The sequence below is a fragment of the Coregonus clupeaformis genome, chromosome 25 (assembly GCF_020615455.1).
Source record: "Coregonus clupeaformis isolate EN_2021a chromosome 25, ASM2061545v1, whole genome shotgun sequence".
Lineage (NCBI taxonomy): Eukaryota > Metazoa > Chordata > Actinopteri > Salmoniformes > Salmonidae > Coregonus > Coregonus clupeaformis.
In genome coordinates, this window is record NC_059216.1 from 32,865,628 (window position 1) to 32,880,787 (window position 15,160).

A 15,160-nucleotide genomic window follows, 5' to 3' on the forward strand; every position below is an offset into this window, starting at 1 on the left:
GCATTGTGAACAGATAATGAAGCTCCAAGTAATGAACCGTTTTCCGGCACAATTTGGTGAAAGTCTCGGATTCCCATCACTAGATTTTACAGCAACACAGCTCACTGCATCCAAGTTGCTTGACATAGGCGTGTCAAAGAGCTGTCAGTCAAGGTGAACTCATGAATATAAGCTCCCTACCCACTCAGCCTGTCTTTTCAAACATCCTGGTAGTTAGCCATGAGAGAAAAAGTAATTTTCAGAATGACAGCTCAGGACCTTTTTATTCATCTCTCGCATGGCATGTCTCTTACATTTTTCATTTTAGTCATTTAGCAGACACTCTTATCAAGAGCGACTTACAGTAGTGAGTGAATACAGTTCCGTACTTTTTTGTGTCGGTCCCCACTGGCGTTGCAAGCGCCATGCTCTACCAACTTAGCAACATGGGACTCTTGTGATGCTCACACGCACACAGGCTCTATTATAGACTAGATGGCTTGAGAAGCGTCCTGCACTGCTGGAGACCATAGAATCCAATGGCATGGGTAATTTGGATACATCCAAATACATTAGTATTTTAGTACTAGACCAAGACTGATCCATATCCAGTTTTGCCTGGATTGCACAGCACTGATTCAGCCCCCTCACACACATAGTCAGTAGAATCCCATGTCATAGAAGCACCACATGGCCCCATTCTTAGTTCCACATAGAAACATTCCGTTCTAAAGCTTCATGTCCAACAGTGTACATCCCTTTACCACAGTGCAGAGAAGAGACGCTTGTCTGTATTACTATCATTTCTGGATTAGGCACTCAATCAGCAATTCCAATGGCAAATATCCACGAATCATAATTCATTAGCATTATCATTGGCATTTCCCTGGCTTAACACAGTTAAATTTCCACCTATGTAGTTTTACCAGATATGAAGCAACTATTTCCTGTGACCTTGATGCTGCTTTGCCAGCCCAATTTACATCCCCACATGACCCTGTCTGGAAATGGTTGCCATTGCTTTTTAATTACTGGTATCAATACAGATACAATTGCATCATGTCAAGGGGTAGAGAAGGGGACAATGGATAGGGTATATGGATAACCAATGCAAAAGGCAGACTGATTGATCAATCTGATACATGTGTGATCATTCACCATATGTAGATGACACACACACACACATGCACGCACACAGGCACACACATACACACAGGTCTTTAACCTGTCAATATCATCATTAGTATTATGTGTTCCCTGCCTCTATGTGACATTATCAGGGGCTTTGTGACTAAATTCAACTGCCAAACGGCACATCTGCTCTCTCTCTCCGACCACTTCCATAATTACAATTATATCAAAATCTGGCTGTTGGTTATTAAATCATGAGATGATGGGCCATATCAGGACCTCACTGACAATAATCACTCATGGTAGTTTGTTTGGGTGGTGTTGGTATAATCTGTGTTATAATGAGACTATGTAGCCTACAGAATGAAAGCTTTAAAGGGGCAATCTGGGATTGGTAGGTTCATTTTTTAAAACGTTTAAATTAATGATATTATAACTTGCTGTTGTTTGAATTGCAGATTGCCCCTTTAAGAACGGAGGCAGCTGCTAAATGAACAACACAGTGGTGCTGAACACAGGGTCCAATATTCAAAGCACTGTCTGATATTAAATAAATTGATTATTTACTCTCTAACTCAAAACAAGAAAGCATAATGATTCTATAGAATGATTTCTGTCTTGTTAAGTGTGCCACAACTTCAAATGAAACATCATCAAGCTGGTATTTGTACATTTCATATAGACCAATATGGCACTTCTTATGTGAGAGACTACAGGGTTTGAGGTGGTAAAGGAAGATCTGTGACAAAGGTTGTATGTGAACCATGAACATAAAGCCAGTATGTGGGCTATATACAGGTACTGCAAGTTCAACATGCTATATGAAGGTGGCAGTAGTGTACTGGATTGTACCACTTCTGGAGAGAGAGGGAGAGTCATGGTACAGTATGTCACACTTGAAGGACACCGAACCTTATGGACATAGACCTTCCCGTTGACCCCTTGAAGTGTTGTGCCATGAACAGTTTGTAAAACATATCATTGTGACCCTGCAAGTACGTAGAGACACACAGCTATTTATCAGGACAAAAATAGCTTGCCAGAAAATATATACATCTGCTATAAAAGTAAACACTAAGGATGATGATTTATAAAATGTTTTCCGTTTTTGTTCAATGTCTATGAAGGGTGAAGTTATTACTTTTAAATTACATTATATTCTGATGTGAAACCAAATTATGTATGTTCCACTCGTTTTTGAACAACAATATACTGTACCCTATACTGTCTCATGTTTTCCATACTACACACTAAAAACAAATGGTTCTATATAGTGCCAAATAATGGTTATTTGGCTTGTAACCACAGTGGAACCCTTTTTGGTGCTATATGGAACCTTTTTTTGAAGGTTCTATAAAGAACCATGCTCATAAGGTCCCCCTAAAAATAAATAAATAAATAAATTGTAAAGTGGTTATCCCACTGGCTATAGGGTGAATGCACCAACTTGTAAGTCGCTCTGGATAAGAGCGTCTGCTAAATGACGTAAATGTAAATGTAAATGTAAATGTAAATGTATATAAACACCACTTTATTTTAAGAATGTGAAATGTCAGAATAATAGCAGAGAGAATTATTTATTTCAGCTTTTATTTCTTTCATCACATTCCCAGTGGGTCAGAAGTTTACATACACTCAATTAGTATTTGGTAGCATTGCCTTTAAATTGTTTAACTTGGGTCAAACGTTTCGGTAGCCTTCCACAAGCTTCTCACAATATGTTGGGTGAATTTTGGCTCATTCATCCTGACAGAGCTGGTGTAACTGAGTCAGGTTTGTAGGCCTCCTTGCTCGCACACGCTTTTTCAGTTCTGCCCACACATTTTCTATAGGATGTTTGGAAGTATGCTTGGGTCATTGTCCATTTGGAAGACCCATTTGTGACCAAGCTTTAACTTCCTGACTGATGTCTTGAGATGTTGCTTCAATATATCCAGATAATTGTCCTTCCTCATGATGCCATCTATTTTGTGAAGTGCACCAGTCCCTCCTGCAGCAAAGCACCCCCATAGCATGATGCTGCCACCTCCGTGCTTCACGGTTGGGATGGTGTTCTTTGGCTTGCAAGCATCCCCCTTTTTCCTCCAAACATAACGATGGTCATTATGGCCAAACAGTTCTATTTTTGTTTCATCAGACCAGAGGACATTTCTCCAAAAAGTACGATCTTTGTCCCCATGTGCAGTTGCAAACCGTAGTCTGGCTTTTTTATGTCAGTTTTGGAGCAGTGGCTTCTTCCTTGCTGAGCGGCCTTTCAGGTTATGTCGATATAGTACTCGTTTTACAGTGGATATAGATACTTTTGTACCTGTTTCCTCCAGCATCTTCACAAGGTCCTTTGCTGTTGTTCTAGGATTGATTTGCACTTTTCGCACCAAAGTACGTTCATCTCTAGAAGACAGAACGCGTCTCCTTCCTGAGCGGTATGATGGCTGCGTGGTCCCATGGTATTTATACTTGCGTACTATTGTTTGTACAGATGAACGTGGTACCTTCAGGCATTTGGATATTGCTCCCAGGGAAGAACCAGACTTGTGGAGGTCTACAATTTTGGGCTGATTTCTTTTGATTTTCCCATGATGTCAAGCAAAGAGGCACAGAGTTTGAAGGTAGGCCTTGAAATACATCCACAGGTACACCTCCAATTGACTCAAATGATGTCAATTAGCCTATCAGAAGTTTCTAAAGCCATAACATCATTTTCTGGAAATTTCCAAGCTGTTTAAAGGCACAGTCAACTTAGTGTATGTAAACTTCTGACCCACTGGAATTGTGATACAGTGAATTATACGTGAAATAATCTGTCTGTAAACAATTGTTAGAAAAATTACTTGTGTCATGCACAAAGTAGATGTCCTAACCGACATGCCAAAACTATAGTTTGTTAACAAGACATTTTTGGAGTGGTTGAAAAACAAGTTTTAATGACTCCATCCTAAGTGTATGTAAACGTCCGACTTCAACTGTAGCACCAAAAAAGGGTTCCGCTATATTTACAACCCTTTTGGGAGCTATATTGAACCCTTTTTTATGTTTTTTTATAGAACTTTAATGGAGAATGGTTCTATATTTATTCTGGTTTAATAGCCATATTATAGTGTTAACATTACATAGGTTGTTGTATTATAGTGTTTATTAAAGTTCATGAACAGCCAAAATCAAGTTTGTTATGAAATTGGTTGATATTTGGATGAATCCCGATGAAAGTATGATGCCCAAAGTATGAAAAACGATTGTTGCTTCTACGTTGATAAAGTTTGATCATAAAGTTACTGGTCCCCTCCCCCATGTCAAACACTTAGATTCAGGAGGTGTGATTATTAAGGGGAAAGGGTGACATCACCCTAACTCTCATTTTAAAACACCAATGGTAAGATGACATTTTCTTACCCAATTTAAATAACTACCGCCTTGTAACCAACGTCAGAAAAAGGCTTATTTGCGGAGTGGCATGGTTTATATAGCTAAATAATGCCAAAATGTACTGTAGGGTGTCAGCAAATATACTTAAAAGTTTACACTATTAATCTATGGTAAATAAACTAATATGTCTCAGCATTCATCTGTGTCTAGTGTTAGCTGGTGAATGGCTAGCTAGGTCTTCAGCCAGCATGGAACAAAATGGGGGGAAGGGTCGTTCAAAACTCGGACTCAGTTGTCATGCAACACATCCGTCAATGCTTCTGTGAACTAATGATGGGGAAATGAAGCTTTCTGAAACATCGAGGTTCTCTAGTCAATTGTGTCAAAAATAGGTAAATTACTTGAGGCTTTGATCAATAGAGTGTACAGTAGTGGCACCTGCTGGTCAAAAGAATTTGAATCACAAGAGACATGCCAAACAGGAGATGCAATTTCAATGTTGTTTGAGTTGCTTTGTGTATCACCAAATTTACTTGATATGATTTTACTGCAACACTGCATCCTAGTTGCTTGACATAGCATTTCAAAGATATGTCAGTCAAGGCGAGCTGATTAATATAAGCTCCCCTCCCACTCAGCCTGTCTTTTCAAACTTCCTGGTAGTGATGTTACGTTTGATACCGGAGCTCCGAGGCATGCATCGAAATCGCTAATTAGTTTGCTTCGAAACAGTGTGCCGATGCTTGTATCACTTTATCAGAAGCACATGATCAATGACATCCGAAGCTTCGTTTTGTCGAACAACCACCTGATTGGTTTGGTAGAAGATAAAAGGCTACCATGTGTACTCGCTGACGTCATCTATAATAATTTGGCTGTTCTATATACTTTTGACCAGAAGGTGCCACTAGTGTACACTGTGTTGATCAAAGCCTGGAGTAATGAACCTATTTTCAACACAATTGGCAGGATATGCTCAATGATTCATGAAGCTTCGTTTCCCCATCACTACTTCCTGGTAGTTATTTTGAGCATTTATATCCCCCCAAAATATTATATTTTAGTCACTCAAAAGGCTTTTTTACATGGGAATCAGAATGACTGTTCAGGACCTTAAACAAATGTAATCAGGTGGTAGCACTGGAACAGCATATGGTCCCTGAGAAGAGAATTACTCAATTAACACAAGACACTATCACTGGCCATAGTCATCTATAACACGTAACCAGGGTTGCCAGGTCAAGATAAAATGTTACATATCTAATTGCCATACCTATACAATAAACCCTTTTCCTATAACGTTATCGAGCCAATTAAGAAGGAATATCATAGGAACTTGTAACGACGTTAGAAGCAAAATTCGGGTTTCCTCAAAATAAGAATTATTGCAAGCCATGACATGACATAATAAAGACATTTGAATATGTGGCAAGAGAAAAGATAAGGCAGATGTATAATTTCCACATTTAGCCTAATGTCAGTTTCATTGAGGACTTATCCGCATAAAAAGAACCATTCGAGGGAGTTCCATAACTTCCATTTCAAATTTCCACTCTGGCAGACCCCAAGACCCAAGAACTGAGCATGCATAAAGCACTTCGCTTGATACCGTTTTCTTTAAGCAGTCAACATTAGAATTAAGCAATAAGGCACGATGGGATGTGGTATATGGCCAATATACTATGGCTAAGGGCTGTTCTTATGCATGCATACAGCCGTGGTATATTGGCCATATACCACAACCCACCAAGGTGCCTTATTGCTTTTATAAACTGGTTACAAACTTAATTAGATCAGTAAAAATAAATGTTTTGTCATACCCATGGTATACGGTCTCATATACCATGGCATTCAGCCAATCAGCAACCACCTCCGAGCTGATTTATGTAATGTGCTCTAGTGCGCCCAAAGTCGTTTTCCAGTGCTTTGTCTGCATTATTTCTTGATGTGCATCAGTTCTAGCGTATTAATATGGAAAAAGGTTTGGAAATAGGTGTCTCCATAATGACAATCTAAATAGCCTACCTACAACTGGTAAAGAGTTGTCACAACGTGTGCGTGTGCTGCTCTCCCTCTTCTCCCTCACATGACTCTAACTGTAGTGCTCTCTCAACACACCCACACTCCTCCGGTCCTCCCCACCACTCAGCAACAGCCTGCCTGACTGTCTGCCAGTCAGCAGCAGGTCACAGTGAAATATCTTTTTTTTAAGAGAAATGCCATGGCAGCCACAGTGCAACTTAGAAATAGTCCAAAAACCCACAACCAATACATTTTCACAAGAGACATAATTTTCAAAGTAGCCCAATTTGGTGGAAAAAATGCAAACATGGCAACACTGCATGTAACAGCATAACACAACAGATTAGATAAACTGTAATGACACTCACTCACGGTGACACAAAAAGGAGCTGAGCACAAACCACGCCCCAAAATATTTGATTGCCCCTACACTTGAAATATCACAAAAAAATGTTTTAACTGCAAATAACCATTGAAGGGCTCAAAGGTTTCTTTGGGTCAGTATGGTTCCACGTATAACCATCACCTTTCCCAAAGAACACTTGAGGAATTCTAATTTTTTTGTGTGTACAATCCATTCATCCAAGGCTACACACACAAACAAATGGTTGTAAAATGGTTTTTGGGGCCAGGACTGAGTTTGGGAAACCCTGCTATAAACAACCATTTAAAAAAGGTTCTATATAGCCCCAAAAAGGGTTCCGCTATGGTTACAACACTTTTTTATGGATCTTTATAACCTTTATGGAGAATGGTTCTATAAAGAACCTTTATCAATCTGAAATGTTATTTGTAGATCCTTTAGAACAGGGGTACTCAACTCTTACCCTACGAGGTCCGGCGCATGCTGGTTTTCTGTTCTACCTGATCATTAATTGCACACACCTGGTGTCCCAGGTCTAAATCAGTCCCTGATTAGAGGGGAACAATGAAAAAATGCAGTGGAACTGGCTTCGACGTCCAGAGTTGAGTTTGAGGGCTTTAAAAGAACCATAGAAGGTTTTTTGATTCTGGTCAGCTTCATTATATTGTTCAAATTCTATAGCCATTATTATTGTGTTAATTGAGAAGTTGAATCAAGTGAGCTACATCTGGAATAGCTGGGGGTACCTGAGATGGAAATTGAGAACCACTGACTAATTTAATCAACCATTCCCAGGTGACACAAGGCCATACATGAGTCTTTCACAAAACACCATCACTTGCCATAGTCATATATAATTTGAAACAGCATAACACAACACATTAGATAAACTGGAATGACACTCACTCCCGGATGCACAAAAAGAGCTGCCTCCCGTAAATTTAAATTATCACTAAAAGAGCAAAGAACCCTTTTGTGAACTGTAAAGAACCATTGAAGAGCTCAAATGGTTATTTGAGCAATTATTGTTCCACGTACAACAATCACGCTTGCCAAAGAACCCTTGAGAAACCCTAATTTCTTTGTCTGTACATATGTGAGTTGGGAAGATTAATGACATATTGCTCTATGTCTCTCTGACGAGAGTCAACGCTATGAATGCTCCCCTGTGCCTTTCTCTTTCTCTTGTTTTTCTAAATAGACATACGCACGCACACACGCGCTCACACACACATTAAATGTTTTACATTTTTTTCATTTAGCAGATGCTCTTATCCAGAGCGACTTACAGTAGTGAGTGCATACATTTTAAATTAACTCTCATTGGTGTAAAAAAACAAACAGTGTTGGTGTTAATAACCAATGTTAAACCAAAACAATGCCCATCATTATAATATATCCCAGCATGCTCTATTGAAGGTTGATTTTTTTTTTTATTGTTTGTTTCAATATCCATGTTCTTGCATTGATTGAATAATTAATATTGTAATACTCAAATATCAATAACATAGCTTTTTCTGAACTAATCCAATCTGTTACTTGGATTTATTGCACCCGTTACTGAAATGGTTGTTCCAGTTTAGATGGTTTATGTAGTCTTTTATACTGAACAAAACATTTATATATATGCAACATGTAAAGTGGTTGTCCCATGTTTCATGAGCTGAACTAAAAGATCCCAGAAATGTACCATATGCACACATTTCCCTCAATTTTGGTGCACAAATTTGTTTATGTCCCTGTTAGTGAGCATTTCTCCTTTGCCAAGACAATCCATCCAGCTGACAGGTGTGGCATATCAAGAAGATGATTAAACAGCATGACCATTATCATTGTGCTAGGGACAATAAAATGCCACTCTAAAATGTGCAGTTTTGTCACACAACACAATGCCACCCGATGTCTCAAGTTTTGAGGGAGCGTTGAATTGGCATGCTGACTGCAGCAATGTCCACCAGAGATAGCTGTTGCCAGAGAACGTAATGTTCATTTCTCTACCAACATCGTTTGAGAGAATTTGGCAGTACGTCCATCCAACCTCACAACCACAGACCATGTGTATGACATCATCTGGGCAAGAAGTTTGCTGATGTCAATGTTGTGAACAGAGTGCCCCGTGGTGGTGGTGAGGTTATGGTATGGGCAGGCATAAGCTACAGAAAACGAAAACAATTGAAATTTATCGATGGCAATTTGAATGCACAGAGATACAGTGACGAGATCCTGAGGCCCATTGTCATGCCATTCATCCGCCACCATCACCTCATGTTTCAGCATGATAATGCACGACCTCATATCGCAAGGATCTGTAGACAATTCCTGGAAGCTGAAAATGTCCCAGTTCTTCCATGGACTGCATACTCACCAGACATGTCAACCATTGAGCATGTTTGGGATGCTCTGGATTGACATGTAAGACAGTGTGTTCCAGTTCCCGTTAATATCCAGCAACTTCACACAGCCATTGAAAAGGAGTGGGACAACATTCCACAGGCCACAATCAACAGCCTGATCAACTCTATGCAAAGTTGATGTGTTGCTCTGCATGAGGCAAACGGTGGTCACACCAGATACTGACTGGTTTTCTGATCCATGCCCCTACTTTTTTTAAAGGTATCTGTGACCAACAGATGCTTATCTGTATTCCCAGTCATTTGAAATTCATAGATTAGGGCCTAATGAATTTATTTCAAAACATTAACTGTACCTCAGTAAAATCTTTGGAATTGTTGCATGTTGCATTTATATTTTTTTCAGTATAACTTAATCTTCCTAACCCAACAATTATTCTGAATGCAGGTCCCAGTGAATAAAAATTCCAAATGTTGGCCATCTCGACTCTGGCTGGATTCCAATAGGAATTACACATCACTTTGCGAGCCTGCATAATGTGACTTGCAGGCCTTTTGAGTTTCAGTCCACTGTATTGGGGTAAAACTAAGCCCACAAAGTAAGGCTTTATGAAATATGTGTTGTATTTTGTTAAATAACTCATTTTTTATGATAACATATTCACTTAGGATCTCACTTGGTGAAGGCTACAGGACTGAAAATGTATGAATGTAACAACCATGACTCTGTCACTAAGAAATACAGCCAAGTGGGCCTCCCGAGTGGCGCAGCGGTCTAAGGCACTGCATCGCCATACTTGAAGCGTCACTACGGACCCGGGTTTGATCCCAGGCTGTGTCACCAGCCGGCCGTGACTGAGAGAACCATGAGGTGGCACACAATTGGCCCAGAGTTGTCCGGGTTAGGGAGGGTTTGACCGGCTGGGATTTCCTTGTTCCATTGCACTCTAGCGACTCCTTGTATCCTCTGACACATTGGTGTGGCTGGCTTCTGGGTTAAGCTGGCTTCCGGGTTAAGCTAGCAGTGTGTCAAAAAGAAGTGTGGCTTGGCAGGTTTGTGTTTCAGAGGACACATGGCTCTCGGCCTTTGCCTCTCCCATGTCCGTAGGGGAGTTGCAGCGATGGGACAAGACTGTAACTTCCAATTGGCGAGAAAAAGGGATAAAGGAATACAGTTGAGGTTTTACACTTAGCAGCGTGTTAATGGACCTGAAAAGACACTGGACCAGTGTTAAATTTAACACTGTCAGTGTTGATGTAACACTGGATAATTTGCTGTGCAAACACACCTAGACAGCCATAACACCTCATCAGCCCCCTCAAAGGGAAAAACAACAAACGTGTGTCAATCCCGGGGAGTAGGAGAGAAAGGGTGGCAGTGTTCAATCAGAAGCTGATTGATTTAATATGCCAGTTCTCTCAGTCAGAGTCAACTTATTTTACATCGAACCCACAACCCTGGCGTTGCAAACACCATGCTCCACCAACTGAGCCCTGGGTACAACAGACAGTGAGTTGGGTGGCAGGCTGTTAGTTGCCGGGCTACAGACAGACAGGAGAGCAAAGGAGAGGGCGGGTCAGTTCAAAGAGGAGCTCTCAATTCAATTCAATTTCAATTCAATTTAAGGGCTTTATTGGCATGGGAAACATATGTTAACATTGCCAATGCAAGTGAAGTAGATAGTAAACAAAAGTGAAATAATCAATCAATATTAACGGTAAACATTACACTCAGAAGTTCCAAAAGAATAAGGACATTTTAAATGTCATATGTATACAGTTGAAGTCGGAATTTTACATACACCTTAGGCAAATACATTTAAACTCAGCTTTACACAATTCCCGACATTTAATCCTACTAAATATTCCCTGTCTTAGGTCAGTTAGGATCATCACTTTATTTTAAGAATTTGAAATGTCAGAATAATAGTAGAGAGAATGATATATTTCAGCTTTTATTTATTTCATCACATTCCCAGTGGGTCAGAAGTTTACATACACTCAATTATTATTTGGTAGCATTGCCTTTAAATTGTTTAACTTGGGTCAAACTTGTCGGGCAGCCTTCCACAAGCTTCCCACAATAAGTTGGGTGAATTTTGGCCCATTCCTCCTGACAGAGCTGGTGTAACTGAGTCAGGTTTGTAGGCCTCCTTGCTCGCACATGCTTTTTCAGTTCTGCCCACACATTTTCTATAGGATTGAGGTCAGGGCTTTGTGATGGCCGCTCCAATACTTTGACTTTGTTGTCCTTAAGCCATTTTGCCACAACTTTGGAAGTATGCTTGGGGTCATTGTCCATTTGGAAGACCCATTTGCGACCAAACTTTAACTTCCTCACTGATGTCTTGAGATGTTGCTTCAATATATCCACATAATTTTCCTTCCTCATGATGTCATATACTTTTTGAAGTGCACCAGTCCCTCCTGCAGCAAAGCACCCCCACAGCATGATGCTGCAACCCCCGTGCTTCACGGTTGGGATGTTGTTCTTCAGCTTGCAAAGAGGCACTGAGTTTGAAGGTAGGCCTTGAAATACATCCACAGGTACACCTCCAATTGACTCAAATTATGTCAATTAGCCTATCAGAAGCTTCTAAAGCCATGACATCATTTTCTGGAATTTTACAAGCTGTTTAAAGGCACAGTCAACTTAGTGTATGTAAACTTCTGACCCACTGGAATTGTGATACAGTGAATTATAAGTGAAATAATCTGTCTGTAAACAATTGTTGGAAAAATTACTACACAAAGTAGATGTCCTAACCGACTTGCCAAAACTATAGTTTGTTAACAAGACATTTGTGGAGTGGTTGAAAAACTAGTTTTAATGACTCCAACCTAAATGTATGTATACATCCGACTTCAACTGTATATACAGTGTTGTAACAATGTGCAAATAGTTAAAGTACAAATGGGAAAATAAATAAACATAAATAGGGGTTGTATTTACAATGTTGTTTCTTCTTCACTGGTTGCCCTTTTCTTGTGGCAACAGGTCACAAATCTTGCTGATGTGATGGCACACTATGGTTTTTCACCCAGTAGATAAGGGAGTTTATCAAAATTGGGTTTGTTTTCGAATTCTTTGTGGATCTCTGAAATCTGAGGGAAATATCTGTCTCTAATATGGTCATACATTTGGCATGAAGTTAGGGAGTGCAGCTCAGTTTCCACCTCATTTTGTGGGCAGTGTGCACATAGCCTGTCTTCTCTTGAGAGCCAGGTCTGCCTATGGCTGCCTTTCTCAATAGCAAGGCTATTGTCACTGAGTCTGTACATAGTCAAAGTTTTCCTTAAGTTTGGGTCAGTCATAGTGGTCAGGTATTCTGCCACTGTGTACTCTCTGTTTAGGGCCTAATAGCATTCTAGTTTGCTCTGTTTTTTTGTTAATTCTTATCAAATCTTTTTGTTTTCTCATGATTTGTTTGGGTCTAATTGTGTTGTTGTTGTTGTTGTCCTGGGGCTCTGTGGGGTCTGTATTTGTTTGTGAACAGAGCCCCTGGACCAGCTTACTTCGGGGACTCAGTTCATCTCTCTGTAGGTGATGGCTTTGTTAAGGAAGGTTTGGGAATCGCTTCCTTTTAAGTGGTTATAGAATTTAATGGCTCTTTTCTGGATTTTGATAATTAGCAGGTATCAGCCTAATTCTGCTCTGCATGCATTATTTGGTGTTTTTCATTGTACACTGAAGATATTTTTGCAGAATTCTACATGCAGAGTCTCAATTTGGTGTTTGTCCCATTTTGTGAATTCTTGGTTGGTGAGCGGACCGCAGACCTCACAACCATAAAGGGCATAACTGATTCCATAACTGATTCAAGTATTTCTAGCCAGATCCTAATTTGTATGTCGAATTTTATGTTCCTTTTGATGGCATTGAAGGCCCTTCTTGCCTTGTCTCTCAGATCGTTCACAGCTTTGTGGAAGTTACCTGTGGCACTGCTGTTTAGGCCAAGATATGCATAGTTTTTTTGTGTGCACCAGGACAATGGTGTCTAGATGGAATTTGTATTTGTTGTCCTGGCAACTGGACCTTTTTTGGAACACCATTATTTTTGTCTTACTGAGATTTACTGTCAGGGCCCAGGTCTGACAGAATATGTGCAGAAGATCTAGGTGCTGCTGTAGGTCCTCCTTGGTTGGTGACAGAAGCACAAGATCATCAGCAAACAGTAGACAATTTACTTCAGATTCTAGTAGGGTGAGGCCGGGTGCTGCAGACTGTTCTAGTGCCCTCGCCAATTCGTTGATATATATGTTGAAGAGGGTGGGGCTTAAACCACATCCCTGTCTCACCCCACGGCCCTGTGGAAAGAAATGTGTGTGTTTTTGGCAAATTTTAACCGCACACTTGTTGTTTGTGTACATGGATTTTATAATGTCGTATGTTTTTCCCCCAACCCCACTTTCCATCAATTTTTATAGCAGACCCTCATGCCAAATTGAGTCAAAAGCTTTTTTTGAAATCAACAAAGCATGAAAAGACTGCCTTTGGTTTGGTTTGTTTGTTTGTCAATTAGGGTGTGCAGGGTGAATACGTGGTCTGTCGTACGGTAATTTGGTAGAAAGCCAATTTGACATTTGCTCAGTACATTGTTTTCACTGAGGAAATGAACTAGTCTGCTGTTAATGATAATGCAGAGGATTTTCCCAAGGTTGCTGTTGACGCATATCCCACGGTAGTTATTGGGGTCAGATTTGTCTCCACTTTTGTGGATTGGGGTGATCAGTCCTTGGTTCCAAATATTGGGGAAGATGCCAGAGCTAAGGATGATGTTAAAGAGTTTAAGTATAGCCAATTGGAATTTGTGGTCTGTATATTTTATCATTTCATTGAGGATACCATCAACACCACAGGCCTTTTTGAGTTGGAGGGTTTGTATTTTGTCATGTAGTTAATTCAATGTAATTGGAGAATCCAGTGTGTTCTGGTTGTCTTTAATAGTTGATTCTAAGGTTTGCATTTGATCAAGTATATTTTTTTGCTGTTTGTTCTTTGTTACAGTGCCAAAAAGATTGGAGAAGTGGTTTACCCATACACCTCCGTTTTGGATAGATAGCTCTTCGTGTTCTTGTTTGTTTAGTGTTTTCCAATTTTCCCAGAAGTGATTAGAGTCTATGGATTCTTTAATTACATTGAGCTGATTTCTGACATGCTGTTCCTTCTTTTTCCGTAGTGTATTTCTGTATTGTTTTAGTGATTCACCTTAGTGAAGGCATAGGGTCAGGTTTTCTGGGTCTCTATGTTTTTCAATTTCTTTCTTAGGTTTTTGCATTGTTCATAAAACCATTTGTCACCATTGTCACTTTTCTTCGGTTTTCTGTTAGAGATTTTTAGATTTCATAGGGAAGCTGAGAGGTCAAATATACTGTTTAGGTTTTCTACTTTCAAGTTTACACCTTCACTATTACAGTGGAATGTTTTGTCCAGGAAGTTGTCTAAAAGGGATTTAATTTGTTGTTGCCTAATTGTTTTTTTGGTAGGTTTTGACACTACTTTCCTTCCATCTAGGCCTCCTGTAGCTCAGTTGGTAGAGCATGGCGCTTGCAATGCAAGGGTTTTGGGTTCGATTCCCACGGGGGGCCAGTATGAAAAATGTATGAACTCACTAAAACTGTGAGTCACTCTGGATAAGAGCATCTGCTAAATGACTGAAATGTAAATCTATAGCATTTCTTAATATTATTCAGTTCCTTTGGCTTTGATGCTTCATGATTGAGTATTGCTCTGTTCAAGTAGACTATGATTTTGCTGTGGTCTGATAGGGGTGTCAGTGGGCTGACTGTGAACGCTCTGAGAGACTCTGGGTTGAGGTCAGTGATAAAGTAGTCTACAGTACTACTGCCAAGAGATGAGCTATAGGTGTACCTACCATAGGAGTCCTCTCGAAGCTTACCACTGATTATGTACATACCCAGCGTGCGACAGAGCTGGTTATGTTGTCGT

General features: G+C 40.0%; 1 protein-coding gene across 1 annotated transcript in view; it reads right to left on the reverse strand.

Annotated features, from left to right (window-relative positions):
• The window catches only part of si:dkey-87k14.1 (leucine-rich repeat transmembrane protein FLRT2), a 55,974-nt gene that overhangs the window by 17,134 nt on the left and 23,680 nt on the right, over positions 1–15,160 (reverse strand). The window lies entirely within an intron of this gene.